The sequence below is a fragment of the Equus quagga genome, chromosome 11, assembly GCF_021613505.1.
Source record: "Equus quagga isolate Etosha38 chromosome 11, UCLA_HA_Equagga_1.0, whole genome shotgun sequence".
Classification (NCBI taxonomy): Eukaryota; Metazoa; Chordata; class Mammalia; order Perissodactyla; family Equidae; genus Equus; species Equus quagga.
In genome coordinates this window covers 35,658,880-35,683,395 of record NC_060277.1, presented here as the reverse complement: position 1 = coordinate 35,683,395, position 24,516 = coordinate 35,658,880, and the positions used below count along the sequence as shown (strand labels likewise).

Below are 24,516 nucleotides of genomic sequence, written 5' to 3'. Positions count from 1 at the left end.
TAAGTTAGCCTAGGCAGTGGAAATTTCTCAAGTATGAGAGAGTCTGTATGTGCACTTTGTATTTTAAACTTTTTGGAGCTTATCCAGATATTTCAAATACTAATCCTAGCAGGATTTCCCTTTAAGGATGTCCTTCAGAGAATTCGTTACTTGTAATTTTAAGGAAAAATTGACAAAGAGTGCTTTTCAGTCCAGTAGGAGTCAGCTATGTGCATGTCATAAGACTCGGAGGAAATACACTCACCCTGCTATTTTCTTCCACAAAGCTGAAAAAGCTGCAATTGAGAGGGACGCTCTGATAGCTCTGGTGGCCCATTCTGTTCCTTCTGGAGTTGACTTACAATTGTGTTGGAGGGAAAAAATCATATAGTCTCTTTTCACACTGTTTAAATCACAGGAAGAAGCAGCTTTAAGAAAAAGTAAGTTTTGTTTTCCTTGTTTCCTTTGTGTTTTTTTATGTGGTATTTTTGCTTCTTTGTTTTTTTTTTTTAAGTAAAAGAGATTCTTATAAGCTTACTAGTGACTTCTTAAGAGAAAACTTGTACCTGGCAAATAAGTATGTATCTTGAAGTTTCTTAGAAGCTTTTCAAAAACGATTTGAGCCAACAGTTATTGTTTTATACACTGAACTTTTCAGATATCTTATTTCGATGATATGCGTGTGGAGGCAATATAGTGGCCACGTAACTCTTTGGAGCTGCCGCCTGAGTACTGAAAATGGTCTTTATACGTGGGACATAGCCTCATTGTCATAAAAAAGGGTGACAGGATTCTGGGATTTTTTTTGGTTTAATTTATTTGAATGACTAACGTTATCACTGACGGTATTTTATGAATGGATTTATATATCCAGAGCACAATTTCAAGTCATTTACAGATTTTAAGTGAGTTAGTGAGTGTATAATATGCTACGTGAATCTAAAGCATTGCCTCTTGAAACTGAGAGAGCGTTACTTAAGCAAAAGCGTGCATCCCATATGTGTTTATGCTTCCTCTCTCACTATTTTAGTCAGACCTTCCTTGGTGTCTGTCATCCTTTTGAAATCCAAATGCGACTCCTCAGCTGTTAATTTGAGTTTCAGAAATGTGGTAACTAAGAAGAATCATTAATAAAATCTGTAATTCTTATAAATAAAATCTAAGAAAATCCTCATCATTTTAGCCGTCATTTCACATCTACAATACTGTCATGTATAAATTCTAGCATTTTTATTAGCAAAACATATGGATTAAAAATTAACACAAATATTGCAAACATATGTACCATACAAGATATTTCTTAACATATTTGTTATGATATATGCCTAAAGCCATAATCCAAACTGCTTAATGGGGAGGGTAAACTCTGATGTCTTTTTTCTACCCTTGTTCTATTTATTCCCACATATTATCATTAGTTGCCAATTCTGGGACCATTCTTCCTAAGCAACAGCAGCAGATTTGTGTTCTAATGTAACATCACCTCACTGACCAGTTTACCTCTTATTTTTGTTATATTTGCCATCAACATTTTGAGTAAAGCTAGATTAATTTGCGTTCCTCAGGCAAGCCTAGTAGCTTTCTACTATAATATTGGAAATAAATGTTTGTCTAAAACACATTGGAGAAGCTTTGATTTATTTTTTGTGTTTTCAGTCAAGGAAACATGATCTCCTTAGAATTGAAAACAAAATACTTGGGTTCACATGGGAAGTTCTGAGTCAGATGTGAATTCAACAAACTTGTGTTTCCATGTTCCTGTAGTTGTCTTTTTTCCTTCTGGTTGTCATCATTTTTCTTGGTTACCTTTTGGTACCCTGTAAGGAGCTGTGGAGAGGAGGAGGGGAAGGAGGAGGACTCTTTCCTGCCGTAACACCTCTAATCACTCCAAAATGATCAGTGTGAACGTTTATCTCCACATCAGACTACTTTGGGATCACAGAGCCCCTTAAGAATCTGATGGAATCAGTGGACCTTCTTCTCAGATTGCACATAGATATTTCAATGGCATTTCTGGGGTCGATGGACTCCCAAAATCTGTCCTTGAGTCTTCTCTGGGGTCCTGATTATGAACTGCTGTTCTCCATGAAGCTGTAGACCTCAGCTTCAGACATACCCTGGGGCCAGTGATTTTACCAAAGCTTTAAAGGGCTTAGGGTGGAAGTTTGCCTGAACTGTCTCTAAACTGCCTCACCTGAGGAGAGAGAAGACTAAGGCCAGGACTTTAGCTGAAGATGAAGTTTAAGGGTTAATTTTCAAAGCAGGTGCTTAGTTAATTCGTGGCAGTGTGTCATGGAAATAAAAGTAGAAGATTCAAGTAGCAGAACAGCTCCTTTTGTGGAAAGCAAGGCTTAGACCGGAACGGTGATAAGATTAAGCCTCCAAGGACCCCAGAGTGTGGAACAGATGACTGCAGTGGGGTCTTCCTGTTTCTCTAGCCCTCCTCCCAAATCCCCATCCCGACCTATTGGTAGATTGGAACATAAAAGGGAAAATCTAAACTAGTGCCCATTATCTCATACCCTCCACTTCAGGGATGACAGTCTTTAATTTTTCCTCCTTTATTGGCTCCTTGCATGAGCATTTAAACACGCTCAAGTTTTCCATCTTAAAAAGTTTTTCCTTTATTACTGAGCTCCTCCAGTTACCCTCATTCCTCAGCTTCATAGATCAATCTCTTGAAAGAACTGTCTACACTCTATTAAGAATCTCTACCTCCTTAGCTCCCACTTCTCAATCTATCGCAGTCTGGCTTTAGTCCTCATCAGTTTTCCCCAGCTCTTACTGAGGTTATCAATCACAGCACAGTGCTAAATCCAGCAGAACATTTCTCATTCTCTATCTACTTGGAGTCTCAAAAGCATTTTATCCTGTTCTCCATTTTCCCCATCTTGAAACACTCTCACCCAGGGCTTCCATGAGAGCAAACTCCCGGTTTTCCTCCCACCTCTGAGACCACTGTTCTCAGTGTGCTTTGCAGATTCCTCTTCCCCTACCCCGTATCTTAGACTCCTGCTCTCTCTGTAGGCAATTTCACTGCTTCAATTATCATCTATTCTATGTGCTTACAAATCCAAAATCTGTCTCTCTAGCTAAGATGTCTTTTCTGAGCTACAGACAGATGTGTGCAATTGTCTGCTGAATACAGGACTGCCTAGAGCCAGCTTGGACCGCAGCAAATACAATGCAGGAGTGGGGAGGGGTGTCAGAGGCAAACTAGGTGAAAATTTTGATATAGAATTGGCCCTAGGACCCCTTCCAAAATGCCCAAGTAATTTATATGGTTTCCCTGCCCCACGTCTTTGGCCCCGGCTGAACAGATCTATTTGACTGTCAGACAGTCCTCTCGAATCTCATTTCAATCTAAAAGTAAATTCATCATTTCCCTCTCCTGCTCCCCACCTTCCTACCCAAAGAATCTCTAAGTTCGTCAATGCTACCTCGTACATTCACCTACTTCTCTCCTTTCTCACTGCCACCACTCTATTTCGAGCTGCCATCATTTTTTATGTGGTCGACAGCAGTCCTTTCATTCATCTCCCTGACTCCAGAGTTGCCATCTTCAACTGAATTTTCCATAGTGAAGCCAGAGGGGTTGACCTAAAACAACTGGTCTAAAAACAATTTGATTTTGCCAGTCTCTCACTTCAGACCTTTCCCTGACTTCCACTGGCCTGAAGATCATGTCCAGATTCCTTCTCAAGGTTAAAGAGAGGCAATAGAGTGTAGTGGATCACAGCAGATCTCCTCAAACTTTAAGGGGCTCAGGAACCACCTCTGGGTCTTTGTTAAAATGCAGATTCTGGTTCTGTAGGTCTGGGTTGGTGCCCGACTTTTCCCATTTCTAACAAGCTCCCAGGTGATTCTGATAACATCAGTTCATGGCCATACTTTTCCTGCCAGACTAGCTGGAGCTCAAGTCTCAGCTGCGTCACTCACTAGGTCTGTAAACTTAGAGAAGTCACTTAGCCTCTGTATGTCTCATTTTCCTTGTAAACAAAATGGAGATCATGATGGTGTACCTTTTCCTTAGGTTTGTTATGAGGAATAAATATGTGGTATAAAATTACTTGCAACAGTGCCTGGCACAGAATAGGTGTTAAGTGCTGGTTGTTATTATTACTAGTCAAGACCCTGAATAATTTAGCCTCTACATTCTTCTCCAAACCAATTTTTACTACAGCACTGATACACATGCGCGCGCGCACACACACACACACACACACACACACTACTGCTGAGTCATGCTGAATGACTTTCAGGAAATTAAGAGCAGGGCAAATGCCTCTTTTCAGCCAGGCCTCCATAGACACTTTTTCTTGGAGCTCTCTGCATGCAGACATAACTCCCCTCAGTCACCCTTATCTTTTAGATCTTACCTCACATGCTGCATCCTCTGGGAATTACTTACAGACCACCCTGAACCCATGTCCATGTTTGGTACCGCTTTTGCATATCCTCATACTACCAATGTGCCCTCTTGGGCTCACATTATAATCTCATTTACTTGTCTGTATCTCTTATAAGACTACGTGCTCCATTAGAGCAAGGGGCTGTGGCAATTACCATTGAATTTCTAGCATCCCACACACTCTTTTGCAGGTTGTAGGTGATCAGTAAACGATGAATGCATTTTATAGACAGATTTTCAAAGACCTGTAAAATGAGACAAGAAACAGAAAGCTTTAAGATCTGTTTTGAGAAAAGAGAAATATGGATACAATAGAATGAACTTCCCTCCAAATGCTGCCTCTAGATTGGATTGTTAAACCACTGGAAAGGAAATGAAAAAATTTTTAGTTCGTTAAATAGAGCCAGGCCTGATGGCCTAGTGGTTAAAGTTCAGCGCTCTCACTGCTTCTGCGACCTGGGTTCATTTCCTGGTTGCAGAACCACACCACCAGTCTGTCAGTTGCCGTGCTGTGGTGGCAGTTCACTCAGAAGAACTAGAAGGACTTACAACTGGATATACAACCATGCACTGGGGCTTTGAGGAGGGGAAAAAGAAGAAGAAGATTGGCAACAGATGTTAGCTCAGGGCGAATTTTTCCCTGCCAAGAAAAAAAATAATTAAATTCATTAAATAAATAAACAAGGCTAGAAAGGCAATGCAAGAGTGATAGTGTGATATAGAGAAGAAAGTCAAGACTCTGAAGTCTGGTCCATGTTGAGTCCTCTGTGAACTGGGAAAAATTAATTTGCCTCCCTCCCTTAAAGATGGAATAAATACACCCATCCCGTAGAATTTTGTATTAGTGTAATGGTAACAGGAGTCACTTTTATTTTTATTTCTTCTCAAATTCTTCTGTTACGATCCTGTTGCTACTGGCCCTTAAACCCATCTCACTTGACTCTTAGCAAAGCTTTGAGATATTCCTTTGCTAATTCATTTTGCTAGATATGCGCTTGCCAAACGGATCCTGAGTTTTATTTTTCAGTAGATCATTTTGACGTATCAGATGCTCCCCAAACATATTTAAGAATTCACTTTTTGATTTTATTTCCAATTTAATTCAATTATAGAACTCAAGATGGTGGGGAGATGGGCTTTTGTGTTTCTCGTTTTCCAGCTTCACTCTGTTCTCTAATGATTTCTTACAATTGTTCATAAGACAATTTCAATAATGTGTCATGGTCATGTAACTCCTAATACTTTTTAAAAGAGTATTAGTAGTTATCCTGATCACAGTATCAAACTATTTATCTTTTGTTTGACAAAGCCCAAAAGTCATACATACAGGTAATTCATTTACTCATATATTCACTCATTCATTCAACAAGTTGATCAAGTCAATATAGTATCAACAGAAAAACTGGTGAAGGTGTTCAATCTTCTTTACATCATGAATCTCTACATTGTGCTGATGACCATTTCATGAAGCTCCTAGAAACAAGGAGTTGTCTATCACAAATTTTGACCAAATGCTCTCTGTATAGAAATAACAATGCTTCAATTTTGTGTAAAATTTTTTCTTCATGTAAAGATCAACACTTCTTTAGCAGAATCATGGGTATAATTTGCATGCAGGAAAAAAAAAGCATCTGACACCAAGCTGCCATGCTACCTAAATGAAGTAAGACTTAATTTTTAAAAATGATTTTCGATCTTAGAATTACATTAACTCAATTAATTCGTTCTCTTTAACAATTTTATAGTTATACTATCACATAAGATTCTAATCTTTGAGAATTTTTTAAAAAATTAAACAATGTACTCAAATTTTGTTCAGTATTTTATTTTTCCTTATTATCCAATTGACACATTATACATTGTACAATTTAGAAAGTACTGAGAAGAAAAATGTTGAAAAAATTTTATAACTTCAATCAAGAGGCTTAACATTTGAGCATATTTTCTTCTAAACTTGTTTTCTACTCTTTAAAAGTGTTTGTGTAGTTGAGATCACACTGATTATTCACTTCATACTCCTTTTTTTTTACTTAAAGCAAATCAGAAGCATTATGTCATGTCATTGAATACTTTTCCAAACACCATGGTAATGATTTCTAGCATTATTTTCAGTCATTTAGTAAATAATTTTATATTCTTTGAAGCAGTGTGTAGAAGTCCTTTTCAAGTCCTAGTTAAACTTGAGCATAATTTAAAAAACACTCAACACTCAACAAAATACAACTAAAAAACACAAAATATACTTCCAAACTTTAGATCAGGAGTCAGTAAGTGTTTTTGTAAAGGACCAGATCATAAATATTTTAGGCTTCAATACTACTCAACTCTGCTGTGGTGGTTTGAAAGCAGCCACAGACTTTATGTAAATGAAAGAGTATGGCCATGTTCCAATAAAACTTTATTTACGGACACTGAAATTTTAATTTCATATAGTTTCACATGTCAGAAAATTTTTCTTCTTCTGATATTTTTTTAATCAATTTAAAATATATAAGCTATGTTTGGATCTCAGGCCATACACACACAGGCTGTGACTAAATTTCGGTCCTTAGGGTGTAGTTGGCAGCCTCTGCTCTACAGCCTGCTTCCAAGAACCCTGGCTTTGCTAGGTTTGAGAAACTTCTCTGAGCATATGCATATGTATATATTCTTAAGAAGAAGTAAATAGCTTTCATTAGTTGCTAAATAAAGTCTTAAACCAAAAATGTTTAAGAACCACTGTTCTAGAGAATATACATGAAAGCACTTTGTAAACAATAAATCATTATTAAAATACATATTGGTACTTCATTTATGATATTATTCGCTTAGACAACAAATGATCTGAAAAAAATATATAATAGGAATAAACGCATGCCATTATCAGAATTCCACCTGGGAAACTGATACTCAAAATCCAAAAATCTTGTAAACTACAACCTAAAGAGGAAATAGATGTCAAATTCCCAAACACATTTAAAACAGGAATTAACAGTTATTTAGATCAAGGTTATTAGAATATTTCTTGTTTTGTTTGTTTTTTGACTGAGCTGAGAGTTTAGAAATAATGCTATTCGTTCCTTCATTTTGTTTTTTGTTAAATTTTAAACTACAAAGGCTGCATAAAGCAAAAATCCTAACTTAACACCCTGGTTAATAGAAGCTAGTTTATATATTATTCTCTCTTTTTCTTCTCCTCTCCCCTCACATACACATACACACACAATATAACAGACATAATAATAAAACCGCCTTTATTGTGACATCCGTATGGATTCGAAATTTTCATTTAATCACGTGCCTCACTTTCAGAGTTTTTAAGAAATTGTGAAATAGACACAGGTGTTACATATGAGATCAAGTTATTACCAATTTTATTATTGTTAAAGCTGGGTTGGAAAACAAAGCTTTTTCCAAAGACCGCCCCTCCCAGCCTGCATTGCGCTTTCCCAGTGTGGGTAGAGAACTTGGACTCCCTCCCGCAGTGCTCCCTCACCAGGCTGGGCAGCTGCAGTGGGCTCCCTCCAGGGAGGGGAGCACGGTTCAGGCCTGCACACTGGTGGTTCCCACCGGAGCGAGGGGGAGAGGCACCTGAGAGGCCCCTTTGTCCAGTTACTTATCAGTTAAATCACTCCCCAAGTGGAGTAGAATCAGGGAGCCAGGGGAGGGATGCTTTATCCCCACACTTTCAAAAAGAGAGAAATTCCTTTAAATGACAAGCATAGAAACCTGAAAGAATGAGAAATACTTTCATACGATTTTTAATTCAAAAAAGCACTCCTGGTTTCTTATAAATTTAAGTCATCAATTTAAATTGTTGAAATGCTAAGGAAGAGAAATTTTTAGTTGACAGCATATGTCACAGACCTGCTTTTACAGTGTGGTCTTCCTTTGGCCAAGAAGAAAACAGCGGGCTAAATATATTCATACCAATGTGTAGCTGAGTTTTTAAAGTTCTGACATGTAAAAATACTTCATTTCATATGTGACCTTTCTATTATCCACATATGGACGTAATGCTGCCCTTCAGGTATGGTCCATCTGGCATTTCCAGCAGTACTCTCTGGATGTAGTCCACACCTCTTGGCATGCTGCTTCTCTACCTCAACTGTGTGGCCCCCCCCCCCCAAAGACTGCTTAGGAACCTTCCCGCACCTTTTCTTAGAGACTGGCTTTTATTCAATCTTCAAGTTACAGCTCTAGAAGAAGCTTTACCTGAAATTTTCTAGAAATTTCCAGAGCAGCTTGTGCATACGTCCAAGCATTTCCACATGTCCTCTCTCCTTCCTTCCCTCAGTTCCTTCCATCCACGGTATTTACTGAGTGCTCAGCACATGCTGGTAATATGCTGGACACCAGGAGTCTGGTGGCAACATAGCATCTGTCCCACCTGAAGCTTACTGTTGAGCATTCACTAGGACTAAAGTGTACTGGGTGTTCAAAAGAACCGAGAGCCATGAGAACTTACAGCTAGGGTCCCGATCTGGTGGCAGAGTGATGGAGTGAAGAAATCATTTGTGAGTCTTTCTCGCATGCCAGCATGGAAGCTTTTCACGGGTAGAGAACTGGCCTTACCTGCCATGCTCCAGGAATGGCCCAGAGTTGGCACTCAAGAGCTCTTTGTGAAACCTACAGAACTAAAGTACACTGTGCTCAGAGAGCTGTTTGCTATTGTTGGGTCTGAAAGTGAAAGAGCCAGATCAAGGCAGACGCCAGATTGTCAAAGGTCTGAAATACCACGCTAAAGAACTTGGCCTATGAAGGTCACAGAAAGTAGTGTGATTCAAAGACAAGGCTGGCTCTGGGTCAGCCTTTTTATGTATAAAATGGGAGGGAAGTGACTGTGTCTCTCTCAACCTTCAGCATTCCGAGGCCCAACATCTGACTTCTTCCTTCTTGCATTCAGTCAACACATATTTGTGCCAGGCTGTTTTAAGTGCCAGGGACACAGCCCCGAACAAGGCAGGAGAGGTCTCGGGTCCTGTTTGTGTGACACATGGGCATGCCTTAAAAATTCACACATTGAGTGATATTTACGGTGAAAATGAAACTAGCACTAAATTGGAACCAACATTTGTCAACTAATACTGTGGACATTTGGTTTTCAAGGGAATAATAACAGATTTTCCCCTTTACTTTACACACAGAATTAGCATAAACAACCCGAGGTTAACAGGTTTTATTTCCAAAGCTGTGAACCCACGGCTGCCGAGTGAAGACTGTACCTGGGCTACAATCATTTTCCTTTGACAGATGCTGAGAATCAACTTTGCTTAAATCTTTGAGACTGAGAACAGATAAAAATTAAATTAAAGCTGACTTTAAATATCATCTCATGACCGTTTAAACGGTCACCCCCTCCATCACCAACAAATCTTAAACTGTCAAAAGAGTACCTTGTAATTAGTGATTAGTGTTATCACCAAAGCACAGGATATAGCTCTGCCTTGTATCTTTTTAAATCTCATTCTGGTAGCAGGAAGATTATTTTTCCGCAGGAATAAATACTGGAAAAACTGGTTAACATCAACTTCCACTCCCCTCCAACCTCAGCCCAAATACTTCCCCACACATACTCAGATACACACAAACACACACACACCACACATGCACACACATCACTACCTCATTTTTTAGGTGAGGATCCAGAAAAAAAGACAAATGTGGTTTTGGGCTTTTCCTCCCAAGCTCCACAGTAAACCAATAATAACTATAATAAATAAAAACTGATAGAAATGGAGTTTCCTTGAATGTTGGAGAGGACATGTGCTTGCTTTTGAGGATAATTGGTTCATTTTGTGCAACTAGTGGCAGCTTGGCTTCAACAGAGAGGGACGGACTGCGCCCCTCTGTTTCTGCAGGAAAGGCTGTTACCTGGTCCACAGCTAAAAGCTGGAGTGTCAGATACAAATAAGCAGAGGGCTTTCATCTCTTCTTTTTTGGAAAAATCACAGTAGTAACCAAAACTTTCATTCCAAACAAATGACTTCCATTAGGAGCCTGGAAATCTGAATTCCGGTTGAAGCTTTTTCACTAACCACTTTGCCAGCTTTAAAAAAATAAGTCAATTTTCCTTGTTGATGAGAAGAACAAACTAGAGAATTTCAAAATCCCTCCCAGCTCTTCAATTTACTAGTTCTGTGAAAATGGGCTTGGATCAGAAACATGCTTTTACAGGGAAGGAAAAATATCAAAATGATGCGGCACTAAGAGGCTTTTTCTCTAAATATCTGGCCATATCCACAGGGGATTCCTTTTACTGAGTTTCCCTACAATCTCCTCTCCTGGGCCTCCCCCTCCTCTTCCACCTGCTTTCTCTTTCTCTCCTCCTCATCTTCCTTGTTCTAATGCTTGAGATTTCATTTTTTTAGTAAACTATTACGGGAAAGACTGGCTGTGCAACTAATTTATTGGAGAGTGGAAGTCCATTTTTTCTTTCTCCTTGAGAAAATGAGGTCACACAGAGCAAAGCTTAGAAGAAAATTGGGCAAAATTACCAAAACGTTGGTAAATGTAAGAATCTTTAAATGGATCAGTAACTGGCATCCACTTTTGGCTCATCTTAAAAAAATTCTTTCATTTCTACTTAACAATCTGGTCCTATATAGGTCACTCACTACAAACTAGTAATCTAGTCCCAAAAGAAGTTTGATAAAATTCATTTTTATTAGGAATGTGGGCATTTCCTATTAAGTATTTATAATATTTTATTTGGAAGACATATTTCATTTGTCCAAATTTTTCTGGAAAGGTATACTAGCTATATGAATACCCTTTTCAGAATTTAGTTTCCACCTTTGTAAGATATGGAATTGAAGCTGATCCATCTCTTATAGTTCTTGTGTCCTTAGATCAAGAACAAGAGATTTAAGAGAAATAAGTTTAGTCTTTTGATTTATATTATGGCTTCATTTAATTTTTAAAATAGGCTACTCATGCATTTAGTACAAAATTCAAAAGGTACAAAAGCCTATCCAGTGAAAAGTAAATCTCACGACCTTCCCTGTCTTGTCATCACACTGTTCTGTGGTTTCTTCAAGAGAAACTCCAGGGATTTTTAAGTTAAATGTTGCTTGATGAGAAGCCACGTTTGGTTTTGATCAGTACCAAATGTTACAGCACTACTAGGATAACAAGCTAAGTATATTCTTAAAATTTTGTTATTTTCCTTCTACCGTTATTTTAATTCCTGTATACTTTCCTTCTCAGCAATGTTTATATTTGTGTAACTCATAATGGTTTTTAAGGTATTTCGATATATATTATCTCATTTGCTCTAAAATATCATTTATGGATATAATTTACAATATTCTGCCTTGCAAGGAAGAATAATAAATGTCATCTTTTTTACCATATATGTATTTAGATGATGCCAAACTGCCTAATGGGATGCTGATAATGGCGTGGTTTTGTAAAGTGTTACTGTGACCAATCCCCAAACATCATGAAAATGATCAACTGAGGGTTAAGAATTTGGAGACTGATTGGAAAGTTCATGCATATGATAAGGGGCATATATGCCTTAGGATCAGCCCTGAGTGGCAGGCTGCTGGGCTTCACAGAAGTGCCTGTGGTTAGAGCCTCCCCAGGTTTGTGAAGGGTCAGGGAGAGCTCCTGCTGTCAGAGGTCTAACCCTAACCTTCCCCAGCCCTCCCAGGCTCAGTAGGAGTCTAAAGGCTTCAGTGGACCACTATTTTTTAAAACAGAATGTAAAGGTCTAAAGAGATAGCAAGTACCTACTCCACACCTGCGTCCATCTGCAAAACTGCTGGTAGCCTTGCAAAGAGAGAGGACACTTCCTTTGACTTGCCCTACCAGTTCAGAGGGAAAAGAAAGTCAGAGTCACTGGAGCCTTCTCTCTAGAAGTCAAGGGAAGAATGCCTCCCTGGAGTGCATCTAGTCACTAGGGAATCATAATGACGTCTCCAACAGAAAAGCCCAAGACTGGAGGTGCTTCAGCTTATTTTCCTGGTCTTGAGCCATCATCACTTTCAATAAAGTAGAAATCCTTTCAAAATTACCATCAGTTTTATCTGAAACATTTTTAAAGATCAACCAGTAAGTATTGGGCACCACTAGGCTCCAATTAGAGTACAGAAAAGAGTAAGACACAATGGCTGCTCTGCATGAGTTTATGTTATGGTTGTAAGGAATATAACAAACCCCAAAATATTTATAATACAAAGTATAAAATTTTAAAAAATCTGAGAAACACAAAGGGCTTTCATTAAACTTATCATAATACAACTTACAAATGCTCCCTCATATACCTTAAAATTAAAAAATGACTGAAGCTGTAAGTCATAGGTGAAATAGAAATTACTGACAGACTCTGCTTATTTCAAAAGGGCCAGAAATGAGCTCTTCTTTCCTCATTATGTTTTATGAATTTGAAGAAGATAATAAACCAACAGAGTCTATAAAATGCATTAATACCAGGATACATGAGAGCCAATATGTTATATGCTTAGACTTGGGATTATTCTCAGGAAAGAATTAGGTGACTGATTGTGACATCTTATTTACTGCTCCTAGTTGAGTGGCTGAAAGTTCTTCCTAACTAATTTATTTAACTGGAGTTATCATTTAGGTAAGTCATGGATTTAAAAAGCTACTTTATAGGCTCTATTAGATAAAGAATACATTTATCATTTTTTATTGGCCACCTTCCAAATAAAGCACACACTTCATTTTATTGGACACTTTCTAATACAATCCATGTATTATCAGAATAGAAATGGTTTCTTATATTTAAAAACACATTTGTCTAAAAGAAGATCACAGAAAGTAATTTTTGCTTGATTCTCCTATATTATGAGGAGCATGTACTTTTAATTTTTCAAGATTATATAGGGTTAAGATGAACCAACTGTACTGTGATAATTGGAGAACTCTGTACAGCTCCTCTGAATTCCCAGATCCATGGTTATTAAACTAATCTGCTCTCAAGTCATTGTTCAAATTGAATATGTTTGTCATCCTGTAAGGTGAATTAATTGTATAAGGATTGAGTCTTCTCATCACTAATTATGGAAGGAAATTAGAGTTTATTTTAAAACATCAGGAAAATAAAATAGCCATGTTGGTTTTACAGTGATCAATTTACAATCTCTTTATAACACGCAATATTGAATTCAAAATGGAAAAACAAAAAAAAGGTACAAAAAGCATTGTCTTTCCTCTCTGATAAAGTATATTTCCCTAGACCATAGCAAATTTTTCATGTGACCGTGTGCACTCGAATACCTGGCCCTGTGGGGTTATTCAACTGATGTGGCCCAGGTTGCAGATTTAGTCCTTCCTCAGTAGACGTAGTTCCTACAATGGCAGATCACACTTCTTGCCAAATAAGCTTACATTTGTCATTAGATGCAAGAGAACGCAGATAGAAACAGTGTTGAACAGATGAATCAATGGAGCTCCCTTCCCACGGCTGAGAAAACAGCTACCAGGGTTCAGATACTGATAATAGTTAATGGGCATGATGAAGGTGATCTTCAAATAGAAAGGAAGACCAACAAGACAAAACAGAATAAAAAACTGACGCAACTACTACCCTTGAGGAATTCCAGAGAGTACGTGTTGAGTTTTCCAAAAAGCACAGAGAGGAGGCTGGAGGAACGCTTTCAGATACTTATATTAGATCTGTACTGTCCTCGTAGACTCCAGCTGTAGGAAATGGGGTTGATTTAGGGGATTCATATACAGGAAACATTTACCCTGCCCTTGCTATGTGCTGACCCTATGCTAAATACCTTTAGATCAATTATTTCCTTTAGTTTTCAGTCCTTATATCTACCAAACCTTGGCACTAAATAAGAACCTCAAACAAAACTTTGAGGAGACACTGAGGCAACCTAGGAACTAGATTTGCACCTCCTGAACACCTTTTGCAGAAATAACGGCAAGTGTACAGGGAATAGCAGGGAAGACTTGACTTATACCTACTGAAATGATTTGGTTCCTTTGGGATCAAAATCTTAAAGGCAAGCCTAATGATGGATTTAAAAGCAGAAAATTGGGACCTGGATAGACAGAGATCTAGTTAACCCAGCTTCATCTCAATAAACAGTACTCTGTTTGTCTTGAAAATGTTCTTATACCCCAGTGAGGAAAAAACCAAGGATGGTAGTAAGCCCATGTATTTTTTGAGTTCTTCTTTTTTATTTTTTAAAGAATACAATGTTTGCTAAGATATAGTTATACTTACACATTACCATGAACTACATTTTACTTCTATTTCAGTAAAAGCTTCCATAATTTCATGATTTTAAATGTAACCTCTCCAGGAAAATCACACAAAGCACTTTTTTTCTTTGTTAGCATCCACAGAACAAATTAACCAGACGGAAAGCTCTAGTCAGCTGTTTCGTTTCATGGGAGAGTAGTTCATCAGCTCTCAGGAGAATTTGCATTTGACCTCTCCACACAAGACATTCAGCTTCCAACAAACTGGGCTTGCAAATATGTCCCTAGAGACTAATATCAAACATTCCACTACAAATCTATGATGCTAGTTTTAGGTTATTTTTGATTGATGGCCTGAAGTTACGGCTCTAGTTATTTTTAATATTGTTTTTGAGTTTTTAAAAAGTGGTGTTTGAGAGGGAAAGAAAATAGCCCCCTTCTTCAAAATGGGATATACAGTTAAAATTTCACATTTTCCATCAAGTCAAGCACACCTACATCAATTTACCCACGGCTTTCCATTCTTACATCTCACTTGATCCTCGAGCAGGATTGTAAGCAGCTGATATCGCTCTCATTTCACAGGTAAGGAAAGTAAGGGCTGGAAAAGTTAAATGGTTTCCATAACAGTGGGTCAGTTATATGCTAGTGCTTAAAGCAACCAGTGCAACAATCTACAGCTTCTGCTTTCCAACCCAATACTCCTCTCACTATGTCTTGGATTACAAACAAAAACCAGGTAATGAAGTACACACAGTTCTTCTCACTGCACCCTCCAAACCAAGAAAGAAAAACTTAAAAGTAGAGTTTCTGTACTAGTTACTCTAACTCCTTCATATTTTTAAAATACGTGAATTTTAAATTAAAAATTTTTTTTTTGCTGTAGAACATATATTTATCCCATCTGACCTAGTTTACACAGACTTTGGAGGATCTATTTTTTCATATATCTCATTTAATGCCCCTAAATTTTGTCAAACTCAGTCACTCAGTCAAACAACACTTCAGTCAAGAAACACTTCAGCCAACATCATAGATCTCAGGAGACGAAGACCTTGCAATCTTGGTAGACATGGTTTGTTTCAAAATGTTGTATGCGTAGACCCAGAAAGGTGGTGTAGCTTCCAGTAGAGAACTGAACTATCCAATCAAACAGTCCAAAAACTGTTCATAGAAGCTTACTGGTGCCCCTAGTTTAGAGAAAAGACTTTTAATGCTGTCAACAGTTTAACTGCCTACTTCTGCTGTTTCTTGATAGCCTCTTGGCTGGTATTTGGAGAGCACTCCAGCTGTCTTCTTCAGCTGTCCTCACAGGGAAAGTGAAAGAACTCTCCTTGCCATGGGCAGGCCCCATGGGCTTTACCTTCTGTTCTCTAACCTTTATTCTCAGCCGTTTGACATATTTGCCATAGATATAATAGATATAAATTAATTCACTACTCGAGTGAATATGTAGCACATGAATTCTTAACTCTTTTATGCTTGAGCCTTTATCCTTTATTCGGTTGAGAGAATCTCCTTTGCATATGTATTTCATTAGTACTTGTCTGGGACTCCAAGCCCTTAGAGAACAGACGGTTTTCCATTCATTTGTTTCATCAGCCATAAAGCATGTTCTGAGGTTCTGCTATGCTCAGACCTGAGATACACAGATGAAATAAGCAACATCCTTGCTCTTGAGGGCCTAACAAATGAGAGAGAGACACACAGGACAAAACAACTGTTAGAAAATGTGGCAAGAGAAAAACAGACAGATATATGAACTAATGAGAGCAACTACTCTGTCCTGAGAGATCTGAGACAGCTACAGAGAGAAGCATTTTCAACTGCACCTTGATGGATGAGGAGAATCATAAGGTGGACAAGGTCGGTAGGTGACAAGGAGGAGGGCATTGGAGATAGAAGAAAAGTCACATGTGAAGGCTCAAAGGCATACAAGGACATAGTGTATTTAAAGAATAAGGAGTCACTGGAAGCGGCTAAGGCATGGGTGGAGTGTGTGAGTGTTGGGCTGTGTGGGATTGGGAAAGGGCTGGAGAAAGAGTGGGAAAAGCAGGCAAGTAGTAAAGGGTCTCTGTCCTACATAATGGAGTTCACACTTAAAAGTAGAGTTTCTGTACTAGTTCACACTTTATTTTACAGTCAAAGAAGAGCTGTTGGAGGTTTGTCACCAGGGAAAGGAAATGATCACAGGAGTCTGAGAAAGATTTTTCATAAGTGTTGTGGAGGATGTCCTGGAATGCCCAGGGAAATGGAGCTTATCCTTAGAGAACAAAAGCCATGTAGTAGAAATGTGTTTAGTTCCACTCAATAGAGTAAGAGATCTTTAATAATACCTTCAGCTCCATGTAAGCCACTAGAGTCCATCAGAGACATGAGGAGGGCCTAAACTAACATCCGAGGGATGCTTCTGATGTGAAATCAATAGGATGTGGTCCCCAAAAACATGTGTAGGGGATGCAGGCAGGGAGGGGCAAGAGGAAAATGATTGAAACAGTTGCCTTAGGAGACTAAGTATCTAACTGTGTATTGTAGATGTTTTCTATAACTCTTTATAGAGCATAAAGAAATATACTTTGCTCAATGAGGCTTCCAAAATGCTCTTGACTGGCTGTCAGAGCAACAATTCAAGTTAAAATCCTAAATAGGAAAATGACCATAGGTAAATTCAGTTAACTATAGTTCGAATTAAGATTCTTTATCCAGTTTCTGTCTTCATCCAACTTTGGTATATCAATCACACAAACTTCAAAGACTTCAGCATTTTGTACTGCATTTCCCAGGAGCATTTTAATATTCCTTACACCACTTAGATTTAAATTCTTCCAAGTTCTTTCCTAAAGAAAAGTGAAAGCAAATCTACAGAATCAATGAAAGACCCAAATGGGCACTTGAAATAGTTGCACAGCACTCCCAGATGAGCAGAGATGTGTTTATACAGGCTGAGGGAAGCTACTTTGAATAACCAGATGAAAAGCCAGAGAGCTCAACAAACTTTGAATTAAAGCACAGTGTGCTTTTTCGTTTGGGCAAAAGTAGTGGTTATGGCATTATTTGCATCTATTTAGCAAAACTTGCAGATCATGTGTTAGAGATAGAAGCAATCTTAAATACCATTTGCTGTACATCCTCTATGCTGTAATCAAATCAATGTAGTAACTTATAATTGATATTTAGAATAAAGCATATATAGTAATTCAACTCCCTTGAGTAAATAAAATTCCTCCAAACACACCAACATAGGGACATTATTGGAAACCAGAAAGCCCAAATTATATCCCAGTACATTTCAACTCCACCATAAGAAGGAAAAGCCCTCTCACTTTTGAAACTTGTAAGCTATAGCAGGAAACTCATAAGACTTATACAGATCGTCCTTGATTTCCACAATGCTCATGCAGGAAGCTTGTGCATACTAGAACCATGTCCTCGCTTTGCACACTTCCAAGGTGACTGAGTATTGAGAGAGAGAAGGAGAACTTTATTGTCTCCCTCTCCCCTCTCTTCCATCTAAAATGGTCCCCCTCAGCAGTCAAGCCTTTGATTCAGCCCACAAGCATCCTGGATCTTCCCAGTGTGAACAACTTCCATGACTACCATCAGCATACCAAACCCTTCTCTGGATATTGCTACACCCACATGGATTATTTCTCTGGTTACAAACATAAGGAAAAGATGGTTTAATACATACTACTTCTACTTATTTATAATCCACTGATTTTTTGAAAACCTTAAAAAAATAAAACATTACAAAAATAAAAGAGAATATTTCTAATATATATGCAAAGCATAAGAAATAACAACTTGGCTTAAAAGATCAAACATTTCCTACATATTTGAAACCCCCTTTGCAACTTCTTAATCTCCTATCTTACTCCAGAAGTTAATCTTATATTGCATCCTGACTTTGTGTTTATCATCATCATGCTTTTTAAAATAGCTTTAATAACATATATTTTCATGTATCAAATTTCTATATATATGTCTGATTTGATTCTCTGTTTTCTTCCACTGATCTTTTGGTTTATCCAGCTGCAACACTACATTATCTTAATTACTTTAGGTTTCGGTGTTTCATATGACGTCTTCCCACTATCATAAAGTCTTTAGATATATTGCATTGCATTTAATACAAGCATTATGTTTAGTGCTTTCAAACACTGTATTTTTTAACATCATATTTCAGGTACATAGGAATTCTATGATTTTATAATCTAATAATTTATTATATAATCATTTGGGTTTTCCCCTACACAGAATCAGTCATCAGCAAATAATTATATTTTATTTGTTCTTCAATTCTTATACTTTTTTTTCTCGACTTAGTGCACAGTCTATGACTTCTAGCATAAAACTAAATAGAAGTGGTGGTCATGGCATTCTTTTCCTGTTAGTAAAAGCTATCAGCATTCACCATTAAGCGTAATGTTTGCTATAATTTTTTTTAAATTAAATTGAGGAAATTCCTTTTATCAGTTTGCTAAGTTTTTAATCATGTGTCGAAGTCAAATTTCATCAAGTGCCTTTTCTGCATTTGCTGAGATAATTACATGGCTTTCTTTTTTATTTGGTAAGTGTGGTGAAATACAGTGATTCTCTCTCTAATTTTAAACCAAAATTGGATTCCTAGGATAAACTCAACTTATCATACTATTAACATTTTCATATTTCACTGGATTCAATTAGCTATTATTTGGGGTAAGATTTTTGTATTTACAGCAAAATTTATTTTTATGAGTGTGATTGGCCTATAAATTTTTTCTCATGTTTTCAGATTTTGCTATCAAAGTTTTAATAGCTTCAAAATTAACTGGAGCATGTTTCCTGTGTCTAATATTTGGAATGTTGGTTAAGATTGGCGTTATTTCTTCCTTAAGGCTTGGTAAATTCACTGGCGAGGCCACTTGGACTTAAATTTTACTTTGTACATAGGCTTTTTATTACAAATTCCGTTTCTCTAATAGTTTCCAACTAGTTGAAATATTGTATTTCTTCTTGTGTCAGTTTTAATGTTTTATTTATCATAGAAGTTTCCTGTTTTATCTAAATTTTCAAATTCTTTAGCTAAAGTTTTTCTACATAGGTAATATTTTAGATTCATCTACATATTTACAATTTTTGTTGTTTTTCACTCCTCTCTTCATCTCTGAGCTTCAATCTGAGATCAAAGTCCTTTTGCCGGAAGAACACTCTTTGGTATTTATTGTAATATGGGCATGATATTGATCTATTCAGTTTCTGATTATCTGAACCTGATTTTTTAACCTTCATTATCAAAAGATATTTTAACTGACTGTAAACGTCTAGATTGGCTCCTAATTTCTTTCAGCAGTTTTAACTTATCTTTTCATTGTCTAGCTTCCGTTTTTTTTCTGTTGAGAAGTAGGCAACTTCTAAATGTGTTTTTACTCTAAAAGTAGTATTTTTACTCTAAAAGTAGTATTTTTTAGATGTTATTTGTCTTTGAGTTTTAGTAGTTTTACCCTGAGGTGCCTATGTGTGTGTGGTTTTAGTCTTGCTGAGGTTCATAAAGCGTGCTTTTTAAATTTGTGGTATGATGTAATGTGTCAGTTTTGGTAGACTGGTCACTATTCCTTCAAAAAGATTTCTCCTTCATATTCCCCCCAAAACACTTTAAAACAACACTTTTTACGTAGGAAGAGCAATAATATTTGTTCATTAAGTAGAATAGTGAAAAATAGACTCCTAATTGATTTCTTTTTGTGATATACCTCCCTTCCAATCTCTTCTATCACCATTTCCAAATTAATTTTCATAAATCTCAGCTCAAAACATTTCACTCGGCTATTCTCAATCAATGGTTATATCTTTTCTATAGAAAAAAAATGCATTCAACTCTAGCTTGAAACTTAAGCCATTGATGATCTTGCCCAGTCTACCTTTCCAAACTTGTCTTCCGATATTTACCTTCTCATGCCCTGCATGCCGCTTCAGAGAAATTACTTGCTGTTTTCCACGCATGCCTCAGATATCCAAACACAAATGTCTCCCTTAATTCTGTTGCTCTAGCTCAACTGTCCTTCCCTACATCTCCAGGAAGGGACAGGTTTACACAGGCTAAGATCCTGGGCTTCAGTTGCTGATGGCTGTGGGTTAAATCCTAGTTCCAGCACTTTTATCACCCAAGTGATCTTGGCCTCTCTAAGCTTTGGTTTCTTCATCATGGGGATAATATTAATCACTGGAATAATAATAAAAGACCCCGCCTAGAGGTTGTTGTGAGGATTAAACGAGACAATCCACATAAAGTGGTTGACACAGTACCCAGCACTGAGGAAGCACACAGGAGTATTAGATATCCTTGTTGGTGTTTTTAATATTACTCCAAGAGTTGTAGAGAGTGCACTTTGTCTTCCTCAATATCTGTTCTGCCCCATAATCCAGAGGTCAGGAACCTGCTGCTGCTGCCACCAACACCACTACAACAATCTCTCACAGCCAAAAAACTAGTCACTGGACTCCGGAAAACCTGAGTCCAGGCATTCTGAATGGTAGAAACCACTCACATCTCTATGACCCGGCCTGCCAACATCAACAGCAGTGGGAACATGTCTATCACTTCACTTCCATCTTCCAATTTACACACATGTTTTGAGTTAGAAGAGCCAAATTTGCGCCTCGAACACTAGCTGTAAGAGGGTCCAGGAAATGTTTCTAGCTACCTGGCCTCTCCAACTAGAAGGAGGACAGAGCCAAGGGTGAGAAAATCAATCTGTGCTATCTACCACATGATCCATCCAAATACGCCTTCTCCGAGTTGTCCCTGAAGTTTCCCTAGCTAGAAGTAAGTGATCCTTCCTCCTTCTCTAAACTGGTGCTTTCCAACCCTTGCTGGACATTAGAACCAACTTGAAGCTGAAAAATATTTGTTCTCATTCTCCACCTCCAGAATTCAGTATAATTCGTTTGAGGTAAGGGTGCACTTTGGAAATTTTTAAAATTCTAATGTTCATTCTATGTTTAGAACCACTGACCACTGCTCTAAATTCTTATAATCTTTCATTTCACCTTATCATTTCCTAACTTTCATAGTTATTTTAGTTATTTATAAAATGTCCTTACTCTTCCTACTAGATTATAAATTCTCTGAGGATAGGATTTGAATCTAATCTACTTTTATGTCTGTCACAACTTCTAGCAGATTACTTTGCAAATAAAAAATGCTTATATGGTTATTGAAAGCATGAATAAAAGAACAATGTGTGATGCCTTGCAAACAAAAGCATATTAAAGATACCAGGCATGGCATCAAGTCCTTGCCTCTCTCCTGCTTGTCATTGTCTCAAGTACGCTTCTTGCGAATCTATTACTTCCACTCAGCATAGTAAAAATTTAAGTGAATATACTGCTCACAGCATTAACCTTCTAATCAACAACTCTCCATAAAATATCATTTGATACAAAATTATACCTGGTTTAAGAAATAACATCTAAGAAATGACATTCTCAGCTATGGAAACTATAACCAGTGAACTCACATCTTTTAAGGTATAAATCTAAAATCTAAAGGAGGGACCTGGAAAAACAAAGCCAAATCCACTCATGACATTGGATTTCTGAACTAACTATTTTCTTCATGAGTTCTTCACGGGTACCTCTAAATCAATCTTCTAAACCCCGGTATGCGATGATAAAAATGCTGTGCTTAAACTGTTATATAATTGTAGAATGACTTTGAAAGAAGTTTGACAAGAATATCTAATTGATATTAACAATAGCATTTCTGAGTTCATACCTAGAAAAGTTAAATACTATCCATGTGGGGTACGTTGTTAATGTTAAGATTTCTTATGGCTAATAATTATGAATCAGCTTTGCTTGAGGATTTTAAATCTTTGAAAGCAAAAATTTCCCAATATCTTTGCCAAATTAACCCTCAGATGGGGGCTCCTGAGATAAGAATCACATAGTCCTCATCCTCTTTCCTACAGCTTTACCTGTTACAGAATGATTAAAAACAAGCCATTTGGTCTTCTCTTCTGCTCTGGGAATAACACAGAGTTATTCCCAGAATATTTAAAAATATTAGTATTGGGGTTAAAGAAGAGGAAAAATTACACAATGATGTTTAGGAGAGAATAAGGTGGCAAAAAGTGATCTGATTGGAAAAATTCATACTCTTGCCTCTTTTGCTTGCTCTCACACAATTTAGAACTGCTTGTACCAAAGGTTCAAATAGCTTTAAAAAGTTTTAAATTGTTTCAAGGTCTTCCTTTATCCTGAATCTTCCCAGGTGAAAATCTGTTCACAGGACTCATCATTTCCCAACTTCAGATGAGAGCCTCTGCCGTTCTCCCATTTGTCTTTTCCCCATCCTTTCCTGCCAAATCAAGATTGATCCTTCCTTCCTTCTTCCTTCCTGCCTTCCTTCATTTCTTCCTAACAGATTTACAACACCTTTACTTTCTTAAAGTCTTCCTAGAAAGGTCTCTCTGTACTGCAGCTCCTCCTTCCCCTTTCTATTCATTCTGTAAGAACTCTATATGGTTCTAGGGGATGTGTATCATCTGATTGGTTATAATATCTCTATTTAAGAAACTTTATTTGGGCCTATTCCTATATCTGTAGTTAAATGATAGACTTCATGAAAATGAGGACAATTTCTCAGTGTATTTTCTCCAACCTAGAATGAGAAAGTGAACATTCAATTTATTCTCTTACCTCAGTTATATTCACATTACAAACGTAAGAGATAAGCTAAGAGAATCCAGACTTCTTGAGGACAGGAGTTCAAATATTATGAGCAGTTAGTCAATACATGTTGACCTGGCCTAAATGCCTACTCTCACTGTGTAGTTCTATAAAACACAAAATCTCAAAGTTTTGAGATATTGAACTGACTGTTCTCACCCTACCCAACTCCTTTATGTTGCTTTTAAAAAACAGATGGAATAAGAAGTAACTTTTTCCTTTAAGAAAAAAAAAATGAAAAAAATATGGTCTATTTTGTTAGGAATTTTCTTTTCTTTTTTTAATTTTTTTATTTTATTTTTTTAAAGATTGGCACCTGAGCTAACAACTGTTGCCAATCTTCTTTCCTCCATCCTCCGCTTTTTTCTACCCAAATCCCCCCAGTACATAGTTGTATATTTTAGTTGTGGGCCCTTCTAGTTGTGGCATGTGGGACGCCACCTCAACATGGCCTAATGAGCAGTGCCGTGTTGGCACCCAGGATCCAAATCCTGGGCTGCCGAAGCAGAGCATGTGAACTTAACCACTCAGCCACAGGGCCGGCCCCTGTTAGGAATTTTCCATGGAGCAAGGCCTCTTACGTGGTTAGGATGGGGATGGGAAGGACCATCTCTTCTGGTACTTATATTTAGACAAATATTTATATTTATTGATATATATTTAGATATCAATATTTATATATTTAAAAAATTAATATTTATTTAGATATTTAGATTTTATATATTTAGCCTTCTGACCTGATCACCAAATGAGGTACAAGTATTGTAATGTTGTTCTTTTAAAGTATTGTTTAAAATAAACACTTGAAATACTATCAATCATAATTTTCTTGTTTATTTATTTTATAATATACTAAAATCCTCACAAAATAGAAGTAGCCTGAGAGTTCCCAACTCCTGAGAGGCTGTGCTTCCTGATACTACTGTGTACACCTAAAACTAAATGGATAGCAATTAAAATGTCATTTTCCATATTAAGTTAAAGGTATATATCTTATTTCACCATTGAGATAAACACTTGATCACTGTAAATGTGAATAAAGCTATATTCTAAAACCTTCCAAGTGACTCAAATCTATTTTCTTCCTGTTTCCAAACCTTCGGTAACCTTTTGAGTGTGTTTGTATTCACTAGGAGGGGACATTTCTGTGGAATTAATCAAATGGGGGAATTCAATGTTCCTTGCAGATAATTTTGGCATGTTCCATTGGGAACTTTCTAGTCTAAATTTTCATCTTTCCTGGGAAA

At 37.3% G+C, this 24,516-nt stretch overlaps 1 protein-coding gene across 2 annotated transcripts in view; it reads left to right on the top strand.

The window, feature by feature from the left end:
- Positions 1-230: 230 nt before the first annotated feature.
- Positions 231-24,516, top strand: part of FHL5 (four and a half LIM domains 5) — a 41,470-nt gene continuing 17,184 nt past the window's right edge. For both annotated transcript variants that reach the window (XM_046674478.1, XM_046674479.1), the window contains exon 1: positions 231-419. The gene's annotated coding sequence lies outside the window, so the exon portion shown is untranslated. The remainder of the gene's footprint in view (positions 420-24,516) is intronic.